The sequence below is a fragment of the Eubalaena glacialis genome, chromosome 5 (genome assembly GCF_028564815.1).
Source record: "Eubalaena glacialis isolate mEubGla1 chromosome 5, mEubGla1.1.hap2.+ XY, whole genome shotgun sequence".
Taxonomy (NCBI): Eukaryota; Metazoa; Chordata; class Mammalia; order Artiodactyla; family Balaenidae; genus Eubalaena; species Eubalaena glacialis.
In genome coordinates, this window is record NC_083720.1 from 67,828,051 (window position 1) to 67,851,091 (window position 23,041).

At 39.4% G+C, this 23,041-nt stretch overlaps 1 protein-coding gene across 8 annotated transcripts in view; it reads left to right on the plus strand.

The window, feature by feature from the left end:
* Nucleotides 1–23,041, plus strand: part of LIMCH1 (LIM and calponin homology domains 1) — a 350,076-nt gene that overhangs the window by 172,404 nt on the left and 154,631 nt on the right. The gene's annotated exons all lie outside the window — the stretch shown is intronic.

Consider the following 23,041-nt stretch of genomic DNA (forward strand, 5'->3'; position numbering starts at 1 on the left):
ATTGAAGCCATTAAACTGAGAGGTCGCTTAAAAATGAAAGATTGCAGTTATGCCTAAATGGCATCTTAATCTTTGTTTGTATTTTTCCCATGAGTGGTAAGGATGACATTCATTCTTAAAGAGGTAAATTCGTTTTGTGGTGAGAGGCTGGTAATTTGGCTGACCCCAGGGGAGGAAGGCAATTGTAATTACGGTTTTCTCATTTCAGTTCTTCTCTGCATTCCTTTGGAATGAAGGGGAGAAGAGGTAGAGAGAAAGAAATTTCATGTTGAACGAGCAGGACTTTCATGATAAATTGCTGTTTTCAATCTTAAAAATCTACCTGCATTTAAGTACCACATTTGTAGACCAACTTTCTAAAGACATAATGGACACAGGTGATTCTAATGTCGTCTGGAGAATTGTTTGAGCAAATCCCTGGGTCTTCTGAACCTACCCATCCAAACCCAGTAAAACTCAAATGTTCACATGTAGTCAGATGCAGGATTTTTTTCATGCCTTGATATGTTTCATAATTCTTGGCACTAATTTTAATTGCTTAATTATCGTTACCTTTTGGTAGTAAGAAGAAAAAGGTGGAAGATCAAAAGACAAACAAATCTTAGTTCCGGAAGGAACAAGGTGCACGCACATGAGCTCACACACGAGCCTCCACACACATGAGCACGTGTACAGACACACGTGTGCACAGAAAGCTGAGGGCGTATGTAGCCTAGTAACAACGCACTCTTTCCATCGTGACTGCCTTCTGTGCACGTGGTCTTCCAGAAAACAATTGGAAAAATGTTAGGAATTTAAGCAGGTTCATCCTTAGACCTTTGATGATTTGTTAAACAGTTTTGTAGTCATATCATGATGACTAACTGAAATTTGCTGCACCAACAACAAAAAAATTACGTTTGAGAACTGTGGGGGTGACGTAATTAGGTACATGGTTTCAGTGAGTTGAATAAAATGGATTTTTTTAAATTGTAAGAATTGCTATTTCTGCGGATGCATTTTAGTTACCATGCTGGTTGGTAGTGCATTGGTGATTAGTCATTAAAAGTCTTTCTAATTTCGTTTGTCAGAATCATGTAACCAAGTAAATAATACATAGGTAGATAGATAGTTAAATTTGGAAGGAATGGATTTGAATAATTTTATTTAAAAAGCTATATATGTATATTATATATTATATATGTGAATGTGTACATATATTAGTTATTTTAAAACATTTTATTAAAACCATCTCTTCCAAATGTTAAGGCCACGGCTTTAATGATGCTGACAAATAGCTCTTTGGCCCCAAGCCTGTGGCATCTCCAGACCTTGGAGGTCTGGGATTTATTGTTATAGGAGCAAAACCTGCAGCATGAAGTCAGGAAGGCTCCAGTGAAATCCACATGAGCAGAGACAAGCAGCTCTCAGTCCAGAAGTTAGGGAGAAAAGGGTTTTTGAAACATTAATTTAAAGTGTGAATCGTAAATGATTTTAGCAAAATTAAGGGTTTGAGACACGTGCATTAACTTTATGTTGGATTCTTACAGCAGAGCAAGTGTTGTTCTTTACCTGTTGCCTCTACTTTGGGACAGGCAGGCAATGTGATTCAAGAAAACCAGCGGATTTCTGTTGCTTTACTCCCATGTATATCCTTGACTTTTCTTTCTTCTCTTTCCTTTTTCATTTGAATTTCCTTTCCATTTTGTCCTTTCCATCGTTCCTCCTTTTTCTTGCTCTTTTCCAACTAATAGTTCCTCACTTACCCCCTCCTATATCACTTATATTTTCTTTACTCGTTTGTTATTGTGATATTGTGATTTATAATAAGCAATATATATTTGGGCTTTGTCTGTTTCTGGCAGAGAGCACCTAAAACCCTTGGAATTTCCTAAGTGATAAGAACAATGGGAGCATCTTTTTTTATAATATTTGGTCTTTTGTCATCAGTTCCTGAAATAGCTCCAGTTCTATAAAGGTGAAGGAGTATCTTGTTCTTTATAACAAGCTCCTTTCAGCCCCACCTGAATGAGGCAACTTTTGGAAAGCCCCATGGATGGGAGCTGGTTGCCAGGGGTACCAGCCTCGTGATTAGAGAGTTGGAACTTTCAGTCCCACCCCACTGACCTCTGGGGAAGGGAGAGGGGCTGGAAGTTGAATCAATCGCCCATGGTCAATGATTTAATCAATCATGCCTATGTAATGAAGCCTCCGTAAAAAACCCAAAAGGACATGGTTTGGAGAGTTTTCAGGTTGGTGAACACATGGAGATTCCAGGAGGGTGGCACACCCAGAGAGCATGGAAGCTCTGTGCCCCTTCCCACATACCCTGCCCTATATACCTCTTCATCTGGCTGTTCATCTGGATCCTTTATAATATTCTTTATAAAAAACTGATAAGCATAAGTAAATGTTTCTCTGTGTTCTGTGAACCACTCTAGCAAATTAATCAAATCCAAGGAGGGGATCTTGGGAACCTCTGATTTATAGCTAGTTGGTCAGAAGCACAGCTACCAATCTGGACTTGAGACTGCCATCTGAAGTGGGGGCAGTCTTAATGGGACTGAGCCCTTGACCTGGGCCCTCTGACACTGTCTCCAGGTAAATAGTGTCAGAAATGAGTTAATTTCTTGGTGATGTTGAAAAAAAACACACAACGGAGTTATCTTTAGACCAAAAAAATACTTATCTATGTATAGTTAATTGCTGCCCATTCACTCATGATTCCTGAATCTACAGATCTGGTCAAATTCTTTTTTCCTCTCCTCCAATTACCTTCAGATCAGCATTTCCAAAATCCAGTGCACTAGTTGGGGTCCCAACAAGAAACAGAACTGCCACCTTTCTGTGCCCTTCCCCCATCCTGTTAATGTTCTTCCAGAGTTCGCTCTTCAAATCTATTGTCTGCTTCCTTTCTACGCTCACGTTCTTGTCTGTTTTCATGACCTCAACTCTTTACAGGATTGACCCAAGTCATCACTTCTCACCAAGTTTTTTCTCCTGAACTCCAGGCCTCTTGTTCTGTGTATTGGACAGCTCCATCTGGATATCCTACCAGCACCTCGAACTGAACATATTCAAATTAGACTTAAATGACCACTTCCGCCCACCAATGTCAGTAAAGGCATCATAAACATGCGCTTGTCCTAGTTGAGCTGTCAGAGAATATGGCAACTTTCTTCATTCTGTCTACTTGTCTGCATTTCCTTGGCCACTAGGTAAGGCGTAGAGCCGGTCTTCCTCATCTCTTGCCTGGATTATTACAGTCAACTCATAGGTCCTCAAATGTTGTTCACTGTCATGTATGAAGGCTTTTCTCATGACACTTCTTATGAATATGGTACTCTCTCTCTGCTCTTCTTGACTAAATCCTATTTATGTATCAAGACCCAATGCAAAATCACCTCCTTTGTGAAGCCTTTAGTGTTTATGGTCCATGTGATCTTTTATTATAGAATGCAGTTAGCATCTCCTGGTTTATGAGAAAATGAGTTACTATATTAGAGACATAAAAGACAGGTGCACTGAAATATGATTTGGGGAGTAAGATTTTTGAATAACTATTGTTAACAGTTGGAAATTCAGGTGTGTAAATGATTTAGTATTCACATTCAAGCATTGTAGCTTTAAGATCACACAAATAGTAAAAGTCCATGCTCACACTTACCAATGCCTATAATGGGTGCAGTGATAGCAGGTGTCCTAGTGATGTACTAGGAAGTCACAGCATCACCTTGATGGAGTGTCTGCCAAAATAATTAGCCTAATCCAATTCTGAGGAAACAATCAGACAAGTCCAAATTGACAGACATTCCCATAAAACATCTGGCTTGCATTCCCTAATTCTGTCAGTGTCATTAAAGGCACATCCCCATCCCCTACAACTGTTGCAGATGAAAGGTGGCTAAGGAGATACGACAGCCAAATGCCATGTGTGATCCTTGATTGAGAAAGAGTAACTATAATAGACATTATTGGGATGGTTGGGGAAATTTGAGTGTGGATTGAATATTAGATAATAGTGTTTTCTCCGTGTTGAATTTCTTTTACATGATAACTATTTTGTCTAAGATAGTTGTGGTAATAGGGGAATATTCTTGATGTTAGATGTACATAAGCCGGAGTCTTTAGACATGAAGTGTCACAACATGTACAACTAATCCTCAAAATGTTCAGCAAAAAGAAGTTTGAGCATATAACGTATAATTCTATATACACATACATATAGAGAGAGGGAGGAAGGAAGGAAGAAAAGGAAGGGGGAGAGGGAGGGAGGGAACTATGGCAAAATTTTGGATCTAGATAAAGGGTATACAGTTGTCATGGTACTATTCTTGCAACTTTTTGGTAGGCTTGAAAATTTACCATACAAAATATTAGGGATTAAAATATTAATTCTCTTATCTTTTTGGAGGGGAGAGTGGGGACCTCAAATAAGCAGTAGATTTTTTTTGACATCTTTATTGGAGTATAATTGCTTTACAATGGTGTGTTAGTTTCTGCTTTATAACAAAGTGAATCAGCTATACATATACATATATCCCCATATCTCCTCCCTCTTGTGTCTCCCTCCCATTCTCCCTATCCTACCCCTCTAGGTGGTCACAAAGCACCGAGCTGATCTCCCTGTGCTATGCTGCTGCTTCCCACTAGCTATCTATTTTACATTTGGTAGTGTATATATGTCCATGCCACTCTCTCACTTCATCCCAGCTTACCCTTCCCTCTCCCCGTGTCCTCAAGTCCATTCTGTACGTCTGCATCTTTATTCCTGTCCTGCCCCTAGGTTCATCAGAACTATTTTTTCTTTTTTTAGATCCATATATATGTGTTAGCATACGGTATTTGTTTTTCTCTTTCTGACTTACTTCACTCGGTATGACAGACTCTAGGTCCATCCACCTCACTACAAATAACTCAATTTCGTTTCTTTTTATGGCTGAGTAATATTCCATTGTATATATGTGCCACATCTTCTTTATCCATTCATCTGTCGATGGACACTTAGGTTGCTTCCATGTCCTGGCTAATGTACATAGTGCTGCAATGAACATTCTGATACATGACTCTTTTTGAATTATGGTTTTCTCAGGGTGTATTCCCAGTAGTGGGATTGCTGGGTCATATGGTAGTTCTATTTTAAGTTTTTTAAGGAACCTCCATACTATTCTCCATAGTGGCTGTATCAATTTACATTCCCACCAACAGTGCAAGAGGGTTCCCTTTTCTCCACACCCTCTCCAGCATTTATTGTTTGTAGATTTTTTGATGATGGCCATTCTGACTGGTGTGAGGTGATACCTCATTGTAGTTTTGATTTGCATTTCTCTAATGATTAGTGATGTTGAGCATCCTTTCACGTGTTTGTTGGCAATCTGTATATCTTCTTTGAAGAAATGTCTATTTAGGTCTTCTGCCCATTTTTGGATTGGGTTGTTTGTTTTTTTGATATTGAGCGCATGAGCTGCTTGTAAATTTTGGAGATTAATCCTTTGTCAGTTGCTTCATTTGCAAATATTTTCTCCCATTCTGAGGGTTGTCTTTTCGTCTTGTTTATGTTTTCCTTTGCTTTGCAAAAGCTTTTAAGTTTCATTAGGTCCCATTTGTTTATTTTTGTTTATATTTCCATTTCTCTAGGAGCTGGGTCAAAAAGGATCTTGCTGTGATTTATGTCATAGAGTGCTCTGCCTATGTTTTCCTCTAAGAGTTTTATAGTGTCTGGCCTCACATTTAGGTCTTTAATCCATTTTGAGTTTTTGTGTATGGTGTTAGGGAGTGTTCTAATTTCATTCTTTTACATGTAGCTGTCCAGTTTTCCCAACACCATTTATTGAAGAGGCTGTCTTTTCTCCACTGTATATTCTTGCTGCCTTTGTCATAAATTAGGTGACCATATGTGTGTGGGTTTATCTCTGGGCTTTCTATCCTGTACCACTGATCTATATTTCTGTTTTTGTGCCCGTACCATACTGTTTTGATTACTGTAGCTTTGTAGTATAGTCTGAAGTCAGGGAGCCTGCTTCCTCCAGCTCCGTTTTTCTTTCTCAAGATTGCTTTGGCTATTCGGGGTCTTTTGTGCTTCCATACAAATTGTGGTAAATTTTCTGTTCTAGTTCTATGAAAAATGCCATTGGTAATTTGATAGGGATTGTATTGAATCTGTAGACTGCTTTGGGTAGTAGAGTCATTTTCACAATATTGATTCTTCCAATCCAAGAACATGGTATATCTCTCCATCTGTTTGTAACATCTTTAATTTCTTTCATTAGTGTCTTATAGTTTTCTGCATACAGGTCTTTTGTCTCCTTAGGTAGGTTTATTCCTAGGTATTTTATTCTTTTTGTTGCAGTGGTAAATGGGAGTGTTTCCTTAATTTCTCTTTCAGATTTTTCATCGTTAGTGTGTAGGAATACAAGAGATTTCTGTGCATTAATTTTGTATCCTGCTACTTCACCAAATTCATTGATTAGCTCTAGTAGTTTTCTGGTAGCATCTTTAGGATTCTCTAGGTATAGTATCATGTCATCTGCAAACAGTGACAGTTTTACTTCTTCTTTTCCAATCTGTATTCCTTTTATTTCTTTTTCTTCTCTGATTGCTGTGGCTAAAACTTCCAAAACTATGTTGAATAGTAATGGTGAGAGTGGACAACCTTGTCTTGTTCCTGATCTTAGAGGAAATGCTTTCAGTTTTTCACCATTGAGAATGATGTTGGCTGTGGGTTTGTCATATATGGCCTTTATTATGCTGAGGTAAGTTCCCTCTATGCCTACTTTCTGGAGGGTTTTTATCATAAAAGGGTGTTGAATTTTGTCAAAAGCTATTTCTGTATCTATTGAGATGATCATATGGTTTTTCTCCTTCAATTTGTTAATATGGTGTATCACATTGATTGATTTATGTATATTGAAGAATCCTTGCATTCCTGGGATAAACCCCACTTGATCATGGTGTGTAATCCTTTTAATGTTAAGCAGTAGATTTGAAGATGTGTAGAGATGCAGCCTTTTGTGTGAGTGTATTCTTCACATGACATTTCTTCCATCCATATTTGTGACACTCAGGAAAGAATAACAGCATTCCTCAAGTGCGTCTACAGACTTCTAGGTTGATTTGTACTTTGTCAAGGGGTTGACAGGTCACTGACCCTCTATTGATCAAGCAGCCCTCAGTAGCAGAGGCCATGGAGATCTAAGAAGTATGGCCAGAGGGTTTTCCATGCCTGGAACCCATGCCTGTGTGTCTTAATGGCCTGGTGTTGAGAAGAATCCATTAAGATGGCCCAGCTGCTTGACTTGAAGATAAATAGAAAAGTGTGTTTTCACATAGCAACCCCAAATTATAAACACGTGTAGATTTACAAAGGCATGAATAGGTGTATTTTAGCCCCTGAGTTGAGCTGTGGTTACAAAGAATTCAGGGGTGAAGGTGTTAAAACAAAGTAGTTGAAAATCATTTCCTGGCTAGAATGCAAAGACCCTGGATCCAGGTCTGTGTTTCTTCTGTAACGATTGCTGACATATGCAGCCGTGTGGTGACTGCCTGCAGATGCTTGCATTCTTTTTTAGGTGTTAGTGATACTGTTAGATTTTGCCAGAGAGAAAGACCTCAAATTTAGGTCTTGGCATACCAACGACTTTTAAAAATGCTGCCCTTTATTTGGCCAGTTTGACAGTATTGCATAATCAAGCCATGTCCTGAAACTCAATTTAATGGTCATTAGAGATCTTGCTAAATTCCATTTCATCCCAGAAACATCAGACTCTGTGCAAGAGACACAAATGTATGAAATCCTTGCTTACAATAGGAATTTGGGGATTAAGTCTTTTCTCACCCGGATTTTAATTGTAACAGCCACTGCGTGTGTGTGTGTGTGTGCACTCACGTGTGAAGTATAATTGGAAATAGATATTTGGGGATTCTGTCCTTGGGTGCTGAACCTTCCTAGGGCTGTCATGAAATATTTGGTTGATCTTGCATATGAATCCATGAGGATGAAAGCAATCTGAGAAAAAAAGAATTTTACAGCAGGAAGGACATCTTAGATATACTTGTTTTACAGATGAGGACATGTGGGTCCATAGAGGGGAAGATCACACAAACAGTAAAAGCTGAGATGAATCCAAAGCACAGGCCACCCTCCTCCTTGGTTGTATCACTCACAAGTGTTCCCAGTTGAAAATGGAGCACATGTAAATGACAATTATTTTACCTCTTGTGAGAAAAAGGGGAAAGCAAAGACTCACTTTTTCAGTTGATCTCTTTCTTTTCTTCCTTTTGGCCAATACCTTCAAAATATCTTTCCAAGCTCTGTGAAAGGGCTCACTTCACCTGATGCATGCTGGAAATTTGCACTAACTGAAGTTCAGTAGGCTATAGCAGGAATGTACCTGGTAGAATTATCCTACCATTTTAGTTACTCTAACCCACTCAAAAACTTATTCTTTAGAAAAAAGATGTATTTTTCCTTAACCAAAAGATAAGATTTCAAATATGTCAGAGCTGAGCTTCCTGAAATGGATAAAAATGTAAGTTCCCATAAACTCTGTGGACTTTAGGAAGCTTTCAAAAGGTATCTGTTTTATTTTATGAAACTGATACCAGAACAGTTGATGTTTCATTGTTTGAGGGAGGTCAGAGAATGAGAAAGGATGAAAAGGCAGTGGAGATTTCCACATTATGTGAAGATTAAAAATCTTGTTTTGGACAAAGGTAGACATATGAAGCTGTTGAAAACTGAGTAGTATGAGTGAAAAGCCTTTACATAAACTTCATAATTTTAGGAAGATGACAACGCAGTAAATTTGAGTCCCAGGTGTTTTGGGTGTCTACCTGCCGAGAACTGGTTTCCTGCAAATCCTAACTGGAGATTAGCTCTTGTCTGTCTCAGCTCATCCTTATCAATGTCTTATGTTTTAGGTTTATATTTTACAACTTCATTTAGACATTCTAGAGCATTTACCTTCCCTTCAACAGTTTATCATATAGGTTCCCCCAGAAAAAGCTGGTCAGGCTTCTGTTCTCTGCCTCTGTTTCTCTTCCTGGTTGTTTTAGGCCAGGAGGGAGGCAGAGCATGCAAAGAGGGAGGCCAGAGGTGTAAGGCACCATAATGACAACCATCGTATATTAATACCTCCCTAAGTATCAGATGCAGTGCTTGATTATCCTTATTAATCTTTACAATTGCCCTACGATGTAGTTATTGCTGTATTTTTATTAATCTCAGGAAACAAGTGTGCAAAGAAGTAAGTTACCAGCTTTCCAAAAAATAAGAGGCAGTATGGAGATTTGCACCCCGATTTGCCCAACTCCATGCTCTCTGCCTTTTGTACTGTGTTACACTATCTCCATCAGGTCTTATAATAGATCTTTGATCCTCAACACTCCTGAACATTTGTTCGGAGGCATCAACCTCTAAGGAGATCTCATATGTTTTTAGAAGACAACCTCTCATCCTTCTCATTTAAGATCTATTAATTTCACCAGATTGAGGCAGTGGCCTATTTTCAAAGGCACTGCAAATGTAACATTTCTACTGTCACCCATATAAAAGCAATCTCCATGTGGCCACATCTCAAGCATCCCAGTCAATGAAGCACCAGTTCAACAACGGATACTAATAGGGGAACATTAGACATCTTTACTGAAGTCTTTCCAAAAAATGTCATAGACTTATTCCATTTGTAACATGCAGTAAAACTTCCTGAAATGCCCTCCTCTCTCTCTCCTCTCTGTCTTTCTGTCTTGACACACGGCACGCGCACACACACACACACACCCCTTATACTTGCCAGCTCACCTGCAAATCTCTCTCCGCCCCAACTACCTATAATCATTCAGACTCACACTATACTAGCTCTTGTCTCTCTTGCTTCTTACCCCTTTCTCTGCCGCTACTAACCTCCAGCCTTTTCAGGTGCAAATCAATCCAGCTAGACTTCGCTCCTTTCAGTTCCCCCCCCAGAATCATGATTCTGATTCTGGACAACAAAGGCTCAGGAAGAGGCAGACACAATTCTCCTTGATAGGCAGGTGGGGAGGAGAGACTTGTAACACACCCACCCAGTGTGTTTTTCCTGCCACACTCTGCTCTTCTGCAGTTGCATGGTGCAGTCGGGGGAGGGGGGCCTCTGGAGGTGGTCTTGCTCTTCTTTGGGGGCCAAGTGGAAAATGGTGTTTGAGCGATGTTCTGTGCAAAGGAGGTACATTTCACTGAGGGAAATGAATAGACCTTGTGAAGAATCTCAGCCAAAATTAAATTTAATGACACATGTTCCTTTATCCTCATCCCTGGCACGGGGAGAGAAACCTCAGTTGTGTTTCCACACCACACACAGAAGGAATGCTCAATTTGCTACTCTCGAGTTTGGTGCCAAAACCGAGCCCAAGCAGGGATGGTGGTTAGCCTTTTAGTAGGTTTAGACATAAAAGAGCACAAACTGGAGGGAAAAACAACAGCAAAACCCATATGGTCTTTGGTACATTTGATCCTGCATTTAGTTGAATGGTGGACTATGAACCTGCCAGGGGGGCGGTGGTGGTTACTTTGTTCAGTGCCTCCCAAGTGAGTATGGTTTGTATGCTGCCAGGTGTAACAGCTTCCACAGGTACCTTCTAAAAGTACAGATTATCTCAGGTCCTTATCAGATCACCTTACATAGCTGCCCACTGCATATAAGAATAAAATCCAAACAGCTCAGAAAGGTATTTAAGGCTTTTCCTGAGCTAAAGGAATGTTCTAGGTGTATCTCCCACTACATATTATTACTCTTAAGAAACAGGACTACAGTTAATTTATGACCTAAACCAAAAGACTTGGCACATAGTGAATACAAAAATAAAAGTATGTCAGGTGGTGAGAGCCATTCTCCACAGTGAGCTGGACCAGGGTAAAGGGGAATGCTGATGGCCACTGGAACAGGCTGGCTTTTGGTTATCTACTGAGTGCTTGGATCAGACCAATAAGTTAGTCCCCTTGTCCATCTTTTTTGAGTACTTGGCAAGACTCAATGAGAGTTTTTTTGTCCTTTCTACCCATCCTATGTTTATTATCTGTTTCCTGATTTTCTTATTTGGTGAGTGTATTAGTTATCCATTGCTGTGTAACAAATTACCCCCAAATTTAGTGGCCTAAAACATTTACTATCCCAGAGTTCCCGTGGGTCAAGAATCTGGGCTTGGCTTAGTTTGGTTAGAGTTTCAGGATGTCTCACAAGGCTGCCATCAGGTGTTGGCTGGTGTCATTTTAAGACTTGACTAGGGAAGGATCGGGTTCTAAGCTCACTCAGGTGGATGTCAACAAGATTTGGTTTGTTGCAGGATGTTGGCCAAAACCATCCTCAGTTCTTTGCCACATGGGCCTATTTACATAGAACACCTCACAGTGTGGCAGCTTGCTTCATGAGAGTGAGCAAGCAAGAAGAACCAGAAGGAGAGAGAGAGGGAGAGAGAACAAACAAGATGGACATCACAATCATTTATAACCTAATCTCAGAAGTGACGTTTCCTCACCTCTGCCATATTCTGTTAATCAAAAGCAAGTCACTAGGTCTAGCGCACACTCGGCGGGGAGGAGATTACACAAGGACCTGTGTACAGGAGGAAGGGATCACTGGAAGCTATTTAAAAGGTGCTTCCACAGTGAATGAAATGATTGTCTTAATCTGCTGAGAAAGCAGGGCATGAATTTCTTATTCTCCTGAAAATGTGTCCTTTATAGTTACAGTACTTTAGCGGTAATACAATTTTCCTTGGACCACCTCCCTTGCATGACATCTAAGGTCTGTTTCCCAGTTTTCTTCTGCACATATACACTAAAAAGAGATGGTATGTTCTCTGTTGCCTTCCAAGTGAAAATCCACTATGACTCAAGACATAATTCCTGCTTTCAAGGGATCCCCTTCCAGGAGGAAAATGTACAAATAAGGTCTAATAAAGGAGGACTGTGAAATGTTAATGAAATATGCAAGGAAGAACAAGGAAGAAATTTCTATTTGAGAGTAAGAACTTTGGAAGGCGTGGGATCTGAACATGCATTTACAATCAGTGAAGACCGTTGGGGTTGGGGGAGGACAGTCTAGCCTCAGAGGATGGAATAAGAAAGGCTTTGAACCACAGGAACCTGGGTCTTGTCTGGGAGTGGCTATTATTTGTATGTGGCTGCAGCTGGAGCCCAGAATCCCTGAAAGAAATCAATACAGTGGAAAGTGGACCAAGAATAGTAGGTAGAGACCAGAAATGCCATCTAGAGGTGTTTGGACTCATTTTACATGCAGTAAGAGCCACTGCAAACAAAGGAATCTCGTGTTCCAGATAAGTCTGGTGGCCATGTGGAAAGTAGATTATGGGAAAAGACCAGCAACAAAAGTCAATTAGGAGACAAGTAATCCAAATGAGAGATAATGTCTACTACTTAACCTTAGTAGAAGCAGTGAGAGTGGAGATGGGGACACAGGATTTATGGTTCTGTGTTTTTCACTGAAAGTAATATGCCATCAATTATAAGACACACCATTTTTAAAAAGTATAACTAATTTTTTAAAAGCCATCAATTAAATTATGACACAATGTTAATATACCAGTAATGGAAAGATGCATCATTATTTTAGAGGTAAAAAATGTACAACTTGGAATTGATGAAATATGATAAATAATCTTAGGAAGATGACATCTCCATTTTGGATTTGAGAAACTTGGCGAATAGTGATGCCATTAATAGGAATCATGGGAGCAAGGGAGGAGAAATGGGTTCCAAGAGAAAAGATGAATTCTCTGTTGGACGTACTGAGTTGGCTACCTTTAAGAGATATTCATGTGCAGATGTCTGGCAGACAATTGGAAAATGTTGGTTTAGAACTCATGGAAAAAGTTATAAAAAATTGGACTAGGTTAATGGCTGATTTTAAAGTTAAATCCTTATGCTTAGGTATATATGAAGACAAATTATTTGTTTTTCTATAAATGCAAACTTTGAAGCTTTTTTCCCCTCAAATTATAGTCTGATCTTTGGAGTGTTTGACTTTCACTGGCAGAGACTGGGGTGGGAGGAGAAGGGTGATGAAAGGAATTTGGGAACACAGGAGGAGTCATTAGCAATTACACTTAGGTATGAAAATCATGAGAGAGAGTGACTTAGAAAGAATTTCATATTATTGACAATTTATTGAGATATAATATCCAACCAATCTCATACTCTCTAGCCTCTCTTATACCCCTTGATTCTTCACTCTTAGTGCTAGGTAAGCATGTTAATTTGCTGTCATAAAGTATCACAGATTGGGTGCCTTAAAGGAGAGAAATTTATTTTCTTACAATTCTGGAGGCTAGAAGTCTGAAATCAAGGAGTGGGCAGGGTTGGTGTCTTCTGAGGTCTCTCTCCTTGGCTTGCAGAAGGCCACCTTCTCCCTGGATCTTCACATGGTCTTCCCTCTGCATGTGTGTTTGTATCCTAATCTCCTCTTCTTATAAGGACACCAAACATATTAGATTAGGGCCTGCTCTAAATGACCCCATTTAACATAGGCACTTCTTTAAAGACCCTACCTCCAAATACAGTCACAGTTCTGAGTTACTGGGGGTTTTGACGTCAACATATGAATTTAGGGAGGGACACAATTCAGCCCATAACGGTGGGTAAGCCAGCCAAGGACTGAAATTCTTATTCGCATGTGTTGTGAATGCCTAGACGTGCTAACTGAAGTCTAGTATCCTCTTTATCCACCACAAACTATTTTTCAAGCTTGTTTCCTTAATTATTTTATGCTTCTGCAGAGGTGGAAGGTTATATATAGCAGTGCTGTAAAACTTTTTTTTTTTCTTCTGTTTTTCCCCCCTTCCTGTCCCTGAAAAAAAAAATACCATTCTTTAAAGAAAGAAACTACTTGTTCTCCCTTATCTTTCATTGAACAGCATTTAGCAGAAGTTTGTGACATTACATCAGTTCCTTACTTTTTTTCCCCTGAGGAACAGACCTCCAATTAGGAACTGTGAGGGAAAAATATATAATAGCAGGAAATACATATTTCAGCCTAAGTCTTCTTTTTTTCATAGTCATAGCTTACCTAAAGAAGGAATTTCTGTGCAACTAATTTTTAGCACTCCAAACCCAGGTTCATAGGGATTCTGTGGTTTGACAACAGGAAAAAAACTTCACCAAATATCTAAAAGTATTGTATGAAAGAGTGAGATCACGCTTGGTTGAAACAACTTCTCTTAAAATGTGCCATCATCCGAGATTGTTTTGTAGAAAGTTTGCCTTGGGAAGCACTTCAAAAGAACTTGCTAGACACTTCTTTTGTAATTAGCTGGCTTCCTGCTAGAATCTTAGGTCTACCCTTATCTCATAATGGACGCAAAGATTATTTTCCCTCTCTGTCATTTTCTCCACAAGAGAAAATACTGTATTTCTGAGTAAATAGTTTGGTATTTAATTTATCTTTTCTAAAATTAACTTTATTCAGTTTAAAGTTTTGACATAAATATTTTCCCTATAGGTAATAAAAGGATGATTGATAAGGTGATATGGGAATGGTATTCATCTCAGTGGTCTTCCTCCCCAAAACCCATAACCCCAGTCTAACCATGAGAAAAATATCAAGACAAACCCAAATGGGGATACAGAATACCTCACCAGTACTTCTCAAAACTGTCAAGGAAAGTCGGAGAGATGAGGAAAGTCCAGAAGAAGCTTAAGAGAAACGACTGTAATATGGTATCCTGGATGGATCTTGGAACAGAAAAAGTACATTAGTGGAAAACTAATGAAACCCAAATAAAACCTGAAGTTTAGTTAGTGGTAGTGTACCAGTGTGTGTTCATTAGTTGTGATAAATGGTACTAACCACTGGTTAGTAATATAAAATACAGAATACAAGTTATACTGGAACTCTCTGGACTATCTTTGCAATTTTCTGTAAATCTAAAAACTATTTTAAAATAAAAAGTTTACTTGAAAACTAGAATGATTGATGATAAACATAAAATAGAACATAATGCAAAGATACTATAAAATAGGCAAGGAAACACAGACGTTATTAATAAATATTAAATGTCAGCCCACCATTTGAAGTATTAGTATCCATAAATGGCAGGATACCAGTGAGTCAGTGGGCATATCAGTCTAATAAACTCTTATAAATGATGAATTGGCTATAAACACTGTGTTTTATAGCATTTGAAAATTCCAAACAGTAAATCCATACATGAGGTTTCTGCTCACATATTTCACGATCCCTGTTTTTAGAATCTGCACAAAGAAATATTTCATGTCCTTTAGGGAGGTTTAATAAAAGACAACAGGTGGGAAATGGGTTTTGCAGTAGCATGAATGGCCGTAAACATAAATACTAGTACCTCAGAATTATCCCAGCAGAGGATTGTAAACACATTAATCACCCAACAGTGGAGAAATTCCATCCTCAGGTGTCATTTCAATTTCAGGCACAAAGATTAAATGCTTCCATTTAAATTCAAAACCCTGAATGGATATGATGATCCTTTATTTTCATGGGGAATCATGAAGTCAGTTCATCAGTATCCTCATCTATAAAATGGGGTTGATAAATCTCATCTCAGTATCGTGGGATTAAATGAGATAATATGTGTAAAATGCCTAATATGGTGGATGGTACATCGTCTGTTTTCAAGAAATTGTAGCTGTGCTTATTATTTATTATATTCATGATTATTCTGATGGCCTTAAAATTTCAGAACTAGAGGCTATTTAGAGATTTTTTTAATTTTTAACATGTTTATATTTTAATTTTATTGGAGTAGAGTTGGAGTACAGTGTTGTGTTAGTTTCAGGTGTAGAGCAAAGTGATTCAGTTATACATATACATATATTCATTCTTTTTCAGATTCTTTCCTCGTACAGGTTATCACAGAATATTGTTACAAATGAGGAAACTGAGACTCAGAGGGCAATGACTTGCCTGGGGTCACAAGGCTACTTTCTTCCAGAGTTGGGACTTGAACTCTCCTCCCTCAGGTCCTGCTGGGTCCTGTTCCAAATGCAGGTTTACTGATGGTATTGGGTGCCAACTATGCAGCAGCAGCTGTCACAAAGCTCTCCTGCAGAATCACACTGGGCGTCTCTATGACTTGGGGATTCTGTCCCCCTTCCTCGGTGGGAGCAGAACTCCCCGCCTCCCTCCCCAATAGGTGTGGCAATCACGCTCTCTTCCAGTTCTCTTTCACTGCATCAGCATTTCAGCTGCTGCAGCCTGCTTGGGGCAGAGCTGGGTTTGCTGTGCTGAGGACTGTTTTGGGAAAGAGGATGTAAGGGCGCTTCGGCTGCTGTGTACGAGCTGACTGTTGGAGCACCCAGGAGAGACGCCCCACCCACCTCCCAAGTGTGGGTATGCTGGAGTTTTATGTGGAATATGAGGCCATGTAGGGGTAAGTAAAATCCATTATGAAAAAAATGCATGATGATGGGTGTCCATGAGTGAAGGAAGGAAGCTATTTAGATTTCATCACTTGTTTTTATTTTTAAAGGTCCTTTTTATACACTTATGGTATGGCTAAAATACACCAAAATTACTTTTCTATGGAGTTTACCTTGTTCCTTGATATTTTTAACCACCTGTTGCTTTTAATTAAGCCTTTTTTATTCTCTAAGGAAAGCCATTGTTTTTTCTTTTGAGGTATGTCATGGAAGGCACATAGACACATTAGTCAAAATAAAGAGGATTTTTGCTAATTTTGTGAATTAGAAGCAACTCTGCTACATTTGAAGATGTATTCCTCAACAGCACATGGTGTCCTGGGGAAAATGCAACGGCATACCTTTAGGTGCTGTTCTACCTGAGCCCCCCTCACATTCTGCGCCTTTCCACCACCCCTGTTACTTTCTAAAAATCTCCATTTCTTAAAATGAGGAGGGGAAGAACTGAGGAGAAAATTGAGGGGGGATGGAGGGGGGCAGTGAGTCTGGGGTCATGGGCTGCACACCCCAGCCTAGCCCACTCTTGTCCTTCAAAGCCAATATTTACTGCAGGCTAGGGAAGGAATGGAGGTTATTTCTGGACAATTCTCTAATAAAGTCCCGTTAGAACTGTCCTAATGCTAATGCTGGTTATCTAGAGGAAGGAAATTTTCCTTAGTCAAATTTATGAGGCTGGGTTGAAAACGAAGCTGAAACAGAGCCTGGCAAATCCCCATGGCAAAATGATTCATCTTCATGGAGTTGGAAAATCTATTTTTATCACCTTTATTCAGCCAACTCCTCATTTTTATTCCCTCACTGAACGACTGCTATTTCCTTCATGGTGCTGAATAGACCAAATATCTCAGGAGTCTGAGCTTCTCTTTGGGCTGTTCCCAGCAGGGCTGATTCAGCAGCTTCGGGGAGAAGGGGATTGTTCTGCATGGCATGGGTGGGTGCAGAGCAAAGTGAAGGTCAGATCACACAGAGGCTGCACACTTTCACTCAGGAATTCTGCCAGGGGTACGTGCCACTTCCACTCTCCTGCCTTTTGTGTCAGGTGTGTAGAGGGTGATTGGGTGACCATAATTCTTCTTGCCTAGAAGACCTTTCCAAGTGTGGGAAGAAGGGGCAAGAATCCAGTACCCTCCGTGTGGCTTGCCTTTTGACTGTTAAGCAAGGCGTGAAAAGGTTGCCAATACATTTGGTCTAATAATAGAGCAGAAACCCTATTTTATTCATTTCCCTGTTTCCGTTTAGGTCTCTACCTATGCCATTCCAGGCTGCTGCATATTCCCACTGGCTCTTGCTAGAGTCCCATGTAATGCTGAGAGGATTGGTGATTGTTTTCAGTAAGAAGGTTTAAAAGACTGAGATAAAGAAAAAGAACCAATTCTTACTAAATTGCCTTGTCCAACAGATTCTGCATGCTTACTGTTTGGGAGATATGGCAAAGGGCGACTAGGAAAGAAGAAGGAATGTTGACTATATACAGACAACGTTCATGGCTGTGGCGGGTATCTTTGGCATCTGGCATGTAGTAGGCACTCAATAAATATTTTACTGAATGAATGGCATCAGTTAGCCTTCTTAACAGCTGTCCTTCAGGAGGCAGTGCAGGGGGGTCATTAGGAGCTGGCATTCTGGAGTCAGATGGCCTAAATTCTGGATTTGCAACTTCTTAGCTGTGTGCTCTTTGGCAGGTTACTCAGTCATTTGAGGCCTTTGTTTCCTAGTCTGTAAAATGGGAATAATATAGTAACTATCCTATATGGTTTTCATGAAGAGTAAATTAGTTAATATAGGTAAAGAGCCTAGAATTTTTCCTGTAAGAAAGTTCAAGATATGAAGAGGAAAAAAAGCAGGAGGAGGTGGTGGAGGAGGACTGGTTATTGGAACGAATTTGGGAACTTTTGAGATTTTGAACCTGTCTTTTTGGTTCATTCATTCCCTTAAACCATGATTCCAGTGATTTACAAATCTTCCTTTGTTCAATAGAGAAAATAATTTGAGAATAAAAGAATAAAATGAAATTTAGAGAAAAAATTACTTCCAATCCCTCAACAAACAGTTATTGAACTCCTACTGTGTGCCAGGTACCAAACTAAACATTGGATATTGAGTGTTGAAACTAACAGTCGTAGTTCTTGCCTTAGTGGATGCTACAGTCTAGACTCTGTTAAGCACTATGAATTTATTGACTCAGTGAACACAGCTGCTGTTTCTTTTTCTCTATGTTGAGTAGACGTAAAAGGATGATACTTTCAAACTTAGCTTCCAGCAGTGAGCGAGGGGTGAGGAAGTAGAGGGAGAGTAGTGTGTGTATGGAGTGGCGTACAGAGCCCAACTCTACAGTAATATAAAGGTAGTGAAAGATAAGTAGCATGGGCATTGGATTGACCCATGAAACTGGAGGGACATCCAAAGTAGTGATGTGTATAATCAACCTCTGACACAAAAAGGGGCACAGGTAAGGAGTAAAAGAATGAGAAAACCAAAGCAGTTATAAAGATGGGAGGTAAGAGTCATAAGATCCTGAGTCCCTACGCCCAACTTTGAGAGTGTAGAGTGAAAAAGGCTGGATTTCTTCGAGGTCATCTTCTCTTTTTAGCTCCTGGTACTGCCATGGCAGGTGGGCTTCTGTTTGGTCTTTTTCAGAACCTGGAGCTTCACATCTCTTGGAAATACAAGGATGTGTGTGAACTGCTGATCTCCATCTGGTTTTGCCGGTCTGTGGAATGTTCTGATATTTTAATTTGGTGAATCTCTTTTATTTTATTTTTTTTACTTTGGGGAACAACAGTGATCTGAGACCTGCCCCTTACACCATTCACTCACTTTTGTCATATCTGTTTTTGAGGAGCAGTTTTAACCTTAGGTGCCTTATAGTCCAGAGGCAGTAAGTCACCAGTGTAAATTGTAGAATGGGATAATTAGTAATTTTTCATTCTGCTTTCATCTGTGTTGCTGGATTAATTCCTGGGGTCTCTGTTTTCTGGAAGCAGTCATTTCTTCCACAACAGCCATCTATGAAGAAACCGAGCTTACGAAATGACTGGGGCATGTTTTACATGGCTGTTTTTAGTTCCTTCTGTTTGATTCCCATGTAAGCTTTGGCAGTGATTTCCACAAATGGTGGTGGTGCCAGGGAATGATTTTGGTAAACAGCCCCCTGGCTATTGTTGGCTGGGTCTCTGCAAATACCATAAAGGATACAACTTGAAAAGTCTCTGAGGTTTCCCTGCCCTTCCTAGAGCTGTCCCAGCCATACTGTGGTGTGAGCAGTGGTCGGGAATTGGTCTGCTTGCTGGCTTCTTCTTGGCTGCCCTGTGATGGAGTTCTGACTGCATCGAGTTTCCTCTCCTCTTATTACACATCCTGGGATTTTCACTCTAGCCCTGAATCTGCTGAAGTCATTTTGATAGAATCTCATTTCATCTTTGTCATTTCTATTTCAAGTTTTCACTCCCAGAATAACCAGCCTTGAAGTTCTCAATTTATTGATTTTATCCAGGCTGCCGCTGCTGCATTTTGCTTTTAGGAATATGCACAAGCTTAGTAAATTCCTAGATATAAATGGATATGGATATATATATTCTATAGATATAAATATGTGTGTATATATATTTTTTTTCCTGAGAAGATTCTAATGGTAAGAGGTTTTTGCTCTCAAACTATTCAACCAAGGTAAATGAAGATTAAAATATGTGAATTAAGCAGTAAAAACTCATACAAAAAAGAAAGTCCTAAGAGAAAAATAGATTTAAATAGATTTGTTAAAAACAAAAAAGAAAGAAAGGAAGGAAGGAAGAAAGAAAGAAAGGAAGGAAGAAAGAAAGAAAGATCTGATTGTCTGGCAACTGAGCATCCCTTTGTTTCCTGACTCTCTCCTTTTTTTTTTTTTTTCTTTTTCTTCTTTTTTTGCTCTTAAATAGCATTTGCTACCTATTTCCTGAAGTTGGCCTATTTTCCCTGTTTCTCGCTTCTTCTATTGCCGTAAAACAAGTATTTATACAGTTTATTGCCACATTGTTATTTCAGTTGCATCCAGAAATCCATCCCATCTAATACATTCTATTATACTGTGAGCAAAACTGATATAGATATTTTCTTATGTCAGAGGAGAGTCTTCCATCAGTGCAGGTATTAACAGTTAAGAGAGAAACTTACTATAGTGTGTTTATATGAATTAACTTCAACACATTGAAAATAAGGACTAAATAAATTATAAAATATTCCTCACGTTATTGTTAAAGAATTAATCTGTTTTGATGATGGCAAAACTGATTACTAAATATAATGGTCAAGGGATCAGTTGACTTTCAAGAAATAATTAACTGGCTTATCTTTATTGGTAAATAACACGTTGGTTCAAAGAAAGCTAATTGCAGAGAGTTTGTGATTTGTGAGGGAGAGAAGAGTTTCAGGGGTTAATTCTATTGGTGGATCCAGCACTTCCTTCCCCCGTGAGGAGTATTTGTCCCTAAGACAAGTGTTATCTTTCAAGGCACAGAATGTCTAACTCAGCTAAAAGTATTTAGTTTTTACTATATATATACATATTATGTATTTTAATAGAAATATGTTAAACTGTGTTTGTAGATTTAAATATAAAAACATAAAACATATGAAATACATTTGAGTGTGGTATTAGGGACATCTTTGAACTACTGCATAGGTAGTGTTTCATCCCTAAAAGAACTAGTATTTAAGAAACTTGGATTTTTTATGAAATTTACTCAGGCAAGACAACAGGCCAGGTTTAAAATATATGACAATTAAACCCTAGGTTTATTTTGTCCCAAATTGGAGCTTTCTTCTTTTTCCTTGAGCCTAGGATCAAGGCTGGCATGCTATCCAGTAGACTGAAATGTATTTTTGTGGTCACTCTGTCTGCATTATGAGCACGATTAATTGGATGGCATATAAAGGGAACGTCACAATTTTCTTTTTCTCTCCAGATCTCAGCTCCCCTGACAGGCCTCTGAGCCCCAGAGCAGTGTTATACCCCAGGGTCCTGACATCTTTGCCAGGTTTCTCTTAAAAAACAAAGGCGTTTCACCTATTTTGTGATAGGTTTTTATCACTTGGTAGAAAGATGTTACTGTACCTTAAGTGAATGCTCACGCCATCATTTCACAGATCCTAGTGGCTGTTTTTCTTTTGCATGGGTGACAGATTTAGGAGACATGTTGACAAGACTGCCATGGAAATATTCCTTCTCCAGATGTTTACTTCTGCATTTTTATCTGAAATTCAGTCTTTTCACCTATGGGCACGCTTTCCTGCAACAAACAGCACAATGAACTCTTATTACTGTACTTCTGACTCCCTATCCTTTCCCCTCCAGCCTCCTCAGCTCCAAGCCTGTGATTATGCTGGATGCTTTCTGTTATGCTTTGGTTTGCAGTGGGCCAGCTGAAGGATAAACAGCTATTAAATAAATCTATGACCTTTTTAGGACAAATAGAGCTGTTGAAAGAGTTTAAGAACATAGTGGCTCCTTGAAAAGATTGTCAACATTCTTGAACCCTTTGACTGAAAGTGAATTTTCTTCTGTGTGTGTGTATATACCGAAACTTATTTAAAAAAAGAACCTGAGTAGCAAGATATTCGAAGCCTTTTGTGTTCTTAACCGTGCAGTGTTTTTCTTGGCAGGACTTGAAAAAAACTTAGCTGTCATCTACTTTCTGCTCCTGTTGAGGGGAGAAGTTGGGACTGGGAGACTCTGGGGTGGCAGGGAGAAGCCCACGGAGGAGAGAGGAGCCCAGGAGCTGCTGGGTGCCGAGGGTTTATATCGTTATTCCACTGCATTCACCCTGCTCCCCAAGACCAAGTCTTTCTTTTCTTTTTATATTTTCTCATATGCCTCCACTGCTGTGGGGCTGGAACATTGGAGCTTACCCTGGACCACACACATCTCCTATTGTCACCAGGTTCATCTCTGACACTGGATGAGCCCTACTGCCTTTAGGATGGCGATGCTTCCTAGGGGGGCTCGTTTATCTGTGCTGGGGCAGCTGATTAGGACCCCGCACTCTTTGCTGTCATGGATTCAGCTTTGTGGGACTCCCCAACTTGCCTAAGTTACCTCTTGGGTCCTTGATCTAAACTCCAATTGCCAGGTAGTAAAGATGCAGCAATTTGAATTGGTCTCTCTTCCCTCTTCTGTCTTTCTTGTTTCTATTCTGAAAACAACTTCTTTGAACTGGCAAATGCCTATGGGAACTTTGACGTCATAGGACAGGTTACTTAACTCCTTTGTATAACCTCAGAGTTACTGCCAGTATAACGGGGAAACAGATTTTGTTCATCATCCTGAACTGCAGTATGATGTGAGTTGGAATGTTGAGATCAACTTAGAGATATTTTTAGCAAAATGAAATATTTTGATGCATATCTCTCACCTGAAATTTTTCCCAGATTTGCTATTTCTAGCTTCTTAGCAACTTCACAAAGCGGTATTGTTTTTGAGTCGGAAGAGAAAAATATTTTTATTTCCTGCCCTTGATGACTAGTGGAATTGATAAAAAGCATCAAGGCTCTTTGAGTTCTGGGTCTCCCACCAAAAAACCAGAAAAACAAAAACAAAAAACCCCAAACCATTATGTAAGAAAGAACATGAGTGGTTTTTTC